Source organism: Amblyomma americanum, chromosome 9 (genome assembly GCF_052857255.1).
Source record: "Amblyomma americanum isolate KBUSLIRL-KWMA chromosome 9, ASM5285725v1, whole genome shotgun sequence".
In the NCBI taxonomy this organism is placed as follows: domain Eukaryota; kingdom Metazoa; phylum Arthropoda; class Arachnida; order Ixodida; family Ixodidae; genus Amblyomma; species Amblyomma americanum.
Window position 1 is genome coordinate 106288064 of NC_135505.1, and position 8869 is coordinate 106296932.

Consider the following 8869-nt stretch of genomic DNA (forward strand, 5'->3'; position numbering starts at 1 on the left):
TATAGGGTTTGTTTAATCATTATATTAGTAGAGGAAATTATCTGAATACTTCTCGTATTAAGCTGGGTCGGCTTCTAAATTACTACGATGTCCCAATACAGTATTGACACGAATTTTGCGGATTAGAGCATTTTGCGCACCCCTATTTTATTGCCCTTATATATATACAAAAAAACTTTTTCTCGCATATTCTGCGCTTCCTCCTGCACAAGAACAGTAGCACGAACAAGGGTGTGCGCGATGCAGGCTTGGGAACATCGCTGCTTCGGCGCGTGCGGCTGTGAAAGGTGAGTGAGTGAGCGGCGTCGAAAAAAAAGAGTACGTAAGTCATTTCTAAATAGGTCTGTAGTAAATTCAACTCAGCGCCGTTCACTTGACTCGGTCGTGCCGGTGGTCACCCTTTTGTACGAAAGGCTGCGGGAGCGAACGTCCGATAACTTCGGAGCGTGTGTCACGGGAGAATCATCACGTACGGAACCTTTGGCTTTTCAATTTGCCCCTACTCAAGTCGGGCTGCATGCCAGGACGCCGTACTATCGGCTTCTATCTCCATTTCCGTTTGAGTGCAGGCTTTGCGATTGCATTGTTTCGCGTTTTTTGCTGTGAGCGGCACCATGATTCCATCACTCGTGAAACTATATATATATATATATATATATATATATATATATATATATATATATATATATATATATATATATATATATATATATATATATATAATGGGTCTGCGACGGGCGCTGAAACGGGGGGGGGGGGGGGGGGTATGCGACAACTTATACTTTGAGTCCACTTCTGTCTGTCGCGAGAGGGACGCGAGTTGCGTGGTAGACTCATACGCGGCAATTTACCACGTAGAATGCACGTTATGACCTTGAGGTTTTTAGGCCGTGCTCTCGAAATCTTCGTTGAAATACTAAGCAAAGCGTATTATGTGAAAAGCATACAGTAAAATAAAGACGACATTCTTTGGCTAGGTGTCGCCAGCAAATGTATCTGGGAGAAATATGCCCGGGGAGGAAGATCTTATACCGCTGTGCCATCCACCAGACGGACAATTCACGTCCCTCTATTATTGTAGGAATTCCCCGCGAACCTTTGCAGTGTTTGTTTGTTCACTCTTCAAAGCTCCCGGCACGCCGCTTTGTCGCTTTGTTTGCGATGCAAGGCGCGACTAGATTTATCTCGACTGATCGCAGCCAGGCAGGGCTGATTCTGCGTTTTTCCGAAAAGTTCTAGCAACTCTGCACGCTTTATCTCGAAAGATCGCTATCAGCTTTAAATTGTGCACGGCCGACAGTGGCGGGCCATTCGGTTCGACGACCGCCGAACCCGCTTATCGCTTCACCGCCGCCGAGTGGTTCACTCTATTGTGGGCACAAGTCCGCCTCGTAAACAGTTTTTTTTTAAGAACTTTTGTCCGTCTTCATCCCTCCTGACTGCCGTCACCACTACGTGGCATCTGGTGGAGGTGCTGGGTGGCCTTCCATGCTCCGGACGCCCCCTTCAAGTCGCTACTCCAGCCCCCTGCACTTCGCATCGGAGGACGAGCCCCTAGTGCACCGAACAAGCTGACGTCTCCAGGGGGAGCAGCCTGAGGTCGGGAACCTGCCAGACCGCACCCGACAACGAAAATACGGTGCTACAAGCACCACAACACCGCAAAAGATGTCGACGCCAATCATACTCCAACAGGCGCGGGTGCCGCCAATGTTCATTGGATCCTTAGGCGAAGACCCCGACGAATGGTTGGACAAATCTGAGCGCGCGGCATCATTCAACAAATGAGATGATGCGGCAAAAATTGCACACGTATTTTTCTCACCGGAGGGCTCAGCACGTACGTTGTACGGAAACCACGAGTCATCCCTAAAGACATGGGAGCTATTCAAGAAGGAACTTTTGAAGGTATTCACCAGTGTCGTGAGGGAAGAAAGAGCTGAACGACTCCTCGAGTCCAGAATACAGCTTCAGAACGAGCCCATCCGCCGTTACGTTAAGAGATGAAGCGCCTCTTTCGCCGCGCCGATCCCGGAATGGCCTAGGAAAGCAAAGCTCAGTTTTTAATGCGCGGCGTAAAAGAACAACTTTGCCAGCCTCGTCCGCCAGCCGCCAGAAACAGTCGATGAATTCATGCAAGAAGCCTGCAGGATCGAGAAGACCGTCGACGTCCGGGCTCGGCAGTTTAACCGCCATTTTTTCTGTGCAATCCGTCCGGACACGCCGGCCACCACCAGAGACAGCTTGCGAGAAGTTATCCGCGAAATCTTGCGCGAAGAGCTACGCCAATTACTGTCGTCCTCCCCACAGCCGCAAGCAGCGACTTTCATGGACGTGGTACGGGAAGAAGTTCAACAGGCACTTGGCACCCCGACGGCCACAGAACCCCAGGCTATGACCTACGCCGATGCAGTACGTACACCTCAGCCCCAACGACAACCCCTACGTCCTCTCTGAAATGAACACCTTGTTCCCGAACGCCTCCTCTCTGCCCACGCCCGCAAGTCTATGAGCGACACTCAAGCTCCAGGAAGTGCGACGCCTGGAGGACTTCCGACAACCGGCCGTTGTGCTTCCATTGCGGTGAGGCCGGCCATATTCTTCGTCACTGCCCTTACAGACGTATCGGTCTTCGAGGATTTGGGATTTGCCGTTAACGCCCCACGACCACGCTTCTTCGTCCAACGTCCGCAGGAAATCGACGAGTACCTGCGTCGAGAGAAGTACACGCCGAACCGCCTTTCGCACTCACCATCGTCGTCTGCGTCCCGCTTTACGTTGCCACGCCGCAGCTACGCAGCAGCGGTACGAGGAAGGTGCAGCAGCCCCCATAGGGGAAACTAAAGACAGCGATTTCTGGAGGTGAGGTTGCTACCGAGCAAAACACCGAAGATCCTCCAACGACCATGCCGCACGAAGACGCCGCCCCGGACACGCCGACGCCGCATACAATGACAACCTCGACCACGACGCGAACCACCTTCAAAATGACGCCGCTACCGATAAAAGTTGCGACGACACGTTCGACGCACGATTCCCTTACCCGACGAAGCTGTGACCCGATGAAGCCATGACCCGACGCCCAGGACGACGTGCAACGCAAGAGCCAGGATGTCCGACTTAGAAGTAGTTATCGATGGCTGGAAAGTTACCGCTCTAGTCGACACAGAAGCCGATTACTCGGTGATGAATTGAACATTCTCTGCGCTGCAGAGGAAAGTCACCACCGCTAGGGACGGCCCACGAATTTGCACCACAGGGGGGTGCCTCATTGCACCATCAGGGCGATGCACAGCGCGAGTGACTGTCAAAGGGCATACCTATCCTGCGACCTTTGTTGCGCTACCGCAATGCTCCCAGAAAGTGACCTTGGTCATGGATTTCTTTAATGAACATCAGGCGATCATCGACCTGCGATCCAAGCTGATCAAGCTTACAACAGACGAGGCCATTCCTTCAATGAAAACTGCGGAATACCACGTTGCCCTGAGTGTCCTGGAGGAAGAAGTGAGCGTCCCACCCCGTTCAAGCGTTATCGTGACCGTAGGCGTCACGAAAGCCATTAACGTTGAAGCCATCATCGAGGCGAGCATGCAGTTGCTTCTAGTTTTAGGAATAAGCACAGCAAGAGGCATCGCACAATTCCGCAATGGCCAGGCCGAAGTACTGCTGACTAAATTAAGCGAAGAATCCCGGCAAATTAACAGAGGAACGACGATTGCTTTCTTCAACAAAGTATCTGACGTCCGGGGCTCCTTCATCCTCTCCGACGCATCCGCAGAAGATTCGCCTGACCAAGAGAACTCCCCACTTTCGACATCAAGCCAGCCGTGCCCCGGAACAGACAAGACCAGATCAGCAGTCTGCTTCTAAGCTACAGCGAGTGTTATCACCGAATGTCCGACAAACTCCAATTGCCATGCATCACATTATAACCGACCAGCACGCCAGACCTCTCCGACAAATCCCCTACCGTGTCTCGCCGCGAGAATGACAAGCCATCCGGGACCAAGTGGAAGAAATTCTTCGCGACGACGTCATCTAGCCTTCAAACAGCCCATGGACGGCACCAGTTGTTCTAGTGAGAAAGAAGGACGTCGCACTTCAATTCTGCGTTGATTGCCGCTGCTTGAACAACATAACAAAGACGTCTACCCCTTCCTCCGCATCAACAACACACTGGGCCGGCTCTGTAACGCAGTGTATTTCTCATCGATGGAACTCAAGAACGGCTACTCGTAAATGAGGTCGATGAAAGAGATCGCGAGAAGAGCGCATTTACCACTCCGGATGACCTTTTCGAGTCCAATTCGATGGCATTTGCTCTCTGTTCCGCACCAGCAATGTTTCAGCGAGTAATGGATACAGTGCTTGTAGGCGTAAAGTGGCAAATTTGTCTGGCATATTTAGATGACTTCGTTGGCTTCATCTCGAACTTTTAAGAGAACCTCAAAAGACTTCGAACTGTACTAGACGCCATCAAGTCGTCTGTCCTAACATTGAAAGCAGAGAAGTTCCACTTTGTGTACGAAGAGCTGCTGTTTCTAGGCCACATCGTTAGCAGAGAGGGAGTACGACCAGAACCGCAGAAAACAGCTGCTATTGAACAGTTTCCACCACCGGCCGATAAGAAAGTAGTGCGCAGATTCCTCGGACTGTGAGCATATTACCGACGATTTGACAAAAACGTTTAGCGCATCGCAGAGCCCCTGACCCAACTGACGAAGGCAGACGTGCCTTTTAAATGGGAAGCGACGCAAAACGTAGCCTTCAAGGAACTTTAGCTTCGTTTACAGTCCCCACCGATCCTCGCGCACTTTAATGAAAACGCCGATACTGACGTTCATACTGACGCAAGCAGCGTGGGCCTAGGGCCGCCCTTGTCCAAAAATCGACGGGTAGGAGAAAGTTATCGCATACGCTAGCCGTTCCCTTTCCAAGGGCGAAGCTAACTATTCGACAACCGAGAAGGAGTGCCTTGCCATCATCTGGGCTACGTCGAAATTCCGCCCGTACCTCCACGGACGACCGTTCAAGGCGGTGCTCGCTTGCCAATTTGAAGGACCCCTCTGGCCGACTCGCTCGATGGAGTCTGCGCCTCCAAGAGTTTGACGTCACCGTCGTTTACAAGTCCGGACTCAAGCACTCTGATGCTGATTGCCTCTGACGAGCCCCTGTAGATGCACCGACGTCGGACTACGAAGAGGACGCCTTCCTGGGACCCATCAGCCACCGCTCTTTTGAACAGCAGCAACGCCCGGACCCTTAAACGCCTCATTGAGTACTTGGAATGCAAGGTTTCTTCACTCCCCGCTTCATTCAAGCGAGGACTGTCTTCCTTCTATGTACAGAATGATGTCCTCGTGAAGAAGAACTTCGCAGCGAGCAAAACAGCCTACCTCCTTGATGCACCTGCTTGTCTCCGCGAAGAAGTTCTACGCGCTTCACACGACGAGCCGACAGCTGGACATCTCGGGTTTACTCGCACCCTCCGCCGCATTCAAGACAAGTATTATTGCCCCCGATTGTCTACCGATGTCGCACATTATGTGAAAACCTGCCGAGATTGTCAGTGACGAAAGACGCCTCCAACCCGACCAGCAGATTTCTGAACCCCATTGAACCCCCCTCAAGGCCCTTCCAGCAGATCGGCATGGACTTGCTCAGCCCTTTCCCAAAGTTATCGTCTGGAAATAAGTGGATCATCATAGCGACGGACTACCTGAGCCGCTACGCCGAGGCATGAGCCCTACCGAACGGAACAGCAGCAGAAGTCGTCAAATTTTTAGTGGAGTGCATTCTTCTGGGAAACGGCGCCCCTGATGTGCTCATCACGGACAAAAGAACAGCATTTACGGCGGAAATAACGCGAGCCATCCTGCGTTATACCCACACCAGCCACCGGAGGACAACTGCATACCATCCACAGACCAACGGACTGAACGATCGCCTGAACAAAACCATCGCCGATATGCTCGCCATGTATGTCGATGCCGAACACAAAACCTGGGGCGTAATCATGCCTTACGTCGTCTTCGCCTACAACACCGCAGTGCAGGAGACCACCCAGACGACGCATTTTAGGGTCATCCATGGCGGGGAGGCCACGGCCACGCTAGAAGCCATGCTGCCCAACGTTACCGAAGAAGAGAACGTCGACGTCGCCGCCTACCTTGAACGCGCAGAAGCCCGAAGTCTTTTTTTGTTTAAGGATCAAAGACCAGGAGAGGACCGACGCCAGACGCTACAACCTACAAATACGCAACTTGGAATACAGACCAAGTCGGGGTTTGGTCACCCATTCGCCGCCGCGGATTGAGTGAAAAGCTTTTGCACCGCTATTTCGGCCCGTACAAGTTTCTTCGTCGGCTAGATGAACTGGATTATGAAGTCTTCTCTTACGCAATGACTGCATCCCAGCGACGCCGCGTACAACCAGAAGTTGTTCATGTCTTCCGTCTAAAGCCCTATTATGCGTGCTAAAGAGCGCTGTCTTTCCACACTGTGTTTATTTTCGCACGATCCGTTTTACTTGTTGCTAGTCACCTTCTTTGTTTTAATGCATCGGGTCGATGCTCCTTTGTTAATGGAGTAATGCCGCGAATATCTGCAGTGTTTGTTCATTCTTCAAAGCTGCCGGCACGCCGCTTTATCGCTTTGTTTGTGACGCAAGACGCAACTAGATTTATCTCGATTGATCGCAGCCAGGCAGAGCTGATGCTTCATTGTTCCGGAATGTTCTAGTAACTGCACGCTTTATGTCGAAAGTTCGCTATCAGGTTTAAATTGTGCACGGCCGACAGTGGCGGGCCATTCGGTTCGCCGCCGCCGAGTGATTCAGTTCCTTGTGGGCGCAAGTAAGCCCAATAAACAGCTTTCTTTAAGAATAACTTTTGTCCGTCTTGATCCTTCCCCACTACGCTACCATATATACCACGGGTCTGCGGCGGGCGCTGAAACAGGGCGGTGTATTCGTCAACTTATATTTTGAGTCCACTTTTGTCTGCATAGAGAGGGGCGCGAGTTGCGTGGTAGACTCATACGCGGGAATTCACCACGTACAATGCGAGTTATTGCCCTAAGAATTTTAAACCGTGTTCGCGAAATCTTCGTTAAAATACTAAGAAAAACGTATTATATAAAAAGCATATAGTAAAATAAAGACATCTTTCGATTGCAATCGCCCACAAATGTATATGGAAGAAATATGCCCGGAAAGAGAAATCTTATACCGCTGTAAAATGTACCAGTTGAAACATTCACGTCCATGCATTTTTTAGGCATTTCCCACGACTGGCGTGCGACTGCTCCGAAGTAAATATTTTCGTGCACACCTAGACCGCGTAGACACTTTTCTGCCGACTGTGAATGTTATTGGCGTTAGGAGAAGAAAAAGATGCTAATTATTCATGGAAATCTACCCAAGCTAAGCCATGCTGCAGCTGAAGAAATCTTCGCGATGAGCAAAATGTAGCAGAGGTTGACGAAGCGTAGGTGGGAATGAACATGGCGTTTCCTTAGCACCGCCTGAGCTCGAAGTTTCAGCTTGTTAGATGTAGGCCTTTGATATGCCTGTGTCGTCTCGGCCAGGTAGAGGTCCAAGGGCTACGTTTTGAAAGGCTGCTGCTGTCATGTGATGAGGGGGGACAGGTTCTAGGGAGGAGTTTACGAGAGGTTTATTTTGCATATAAGAGAACGTAAAGTGCGTTAGCAAGACATGCAGTAAGCAGAAGGTATCGCACATATGCCGTTCGGCTGCTTAGACAAGGTCAGTCAGCCCCAGATTCCTGGCCAGGAAATCTTGCAACATTATCTACGTATAATCAAGAGGTCCTTCATTATGTGTCTGGAAGCCGTCCACAGCACGAGGCGGCACCGTTGCCCTCCAGCTACTCTTCCGGCGGCGAGGGTCAGCTTTTCTGTAGTCGAATTTAACTCAAGAACGAAACGGCTTTTCCTAGCAAAGGATACCTTCCAGCCAATGGCGTCGGTCGACTGCCATGAACATGCTAGCATGGTATTTCAAGGTGCGCCGTGACGATTCAAGGAATTGACTAAGCCTGATTATGTTTACTTTGTTTATTTATTTAGTTAGTTTGTTATTTATTTATTGACATTTCCTGCAGATCCCTGAATGCATAATAGCAAGGGGATACAAACATACAATTTTCAAAGATACATCTTACAGCATGCGACACGGGCTCAGCCTCTGGTACAAAAAAGTTATGTAAAATGAAAAGGAAATGAGAAGGAGAGGACTATCCCCTTTCAGCAGCTACTGCCTCCATTGTCACGTCAGCAACGTCATGAGAATCGGCTCACGCCACTGGCTGGAGGGGGAGCGGTGAAAAGCCGATCCCTTCTTGCGTTGCGTTCGAATATAGTAGCGATGTCGATATTTCGCAACCTGCGAGCAGCATCAGTGATGAAGGAGACGCAGCACCATGAATAGCCGGGCCTGTAAGAATCGGTCGTATAGCAGGGTTCACTGGAAGTACTGCGCTCAGAAAGGCCACCAACTTCGAATCCCGTCACATGGTGGAGATGGTAGCAGGCGGCCGCCGTTGTTCCATACGCGGAAGGGGGCTCTGTCCCCCAACGACGCAATGAACCCTGATCAGTGGTCACGCAGCGGAGAGTCCGCTGGCAGGTGGATCCTTTCTCGAGAAACAAAGGCAGAGCCTTCCGTTGTAGACGCGGCCCTCAGGGGCAACGTTCAGGGTGGCCCCAATTTTCTCCACGCTGGCACCTATTTGGAGTTGCTAGCAGCTCACACGAAGTCCGGCGTGCAGATTCCTCCCTGGTTGGCGGCGTCCGTTCTTTACGAGCTGTTCTCACAGGAACATGGAAGTTGAATAAAAGTTTGATC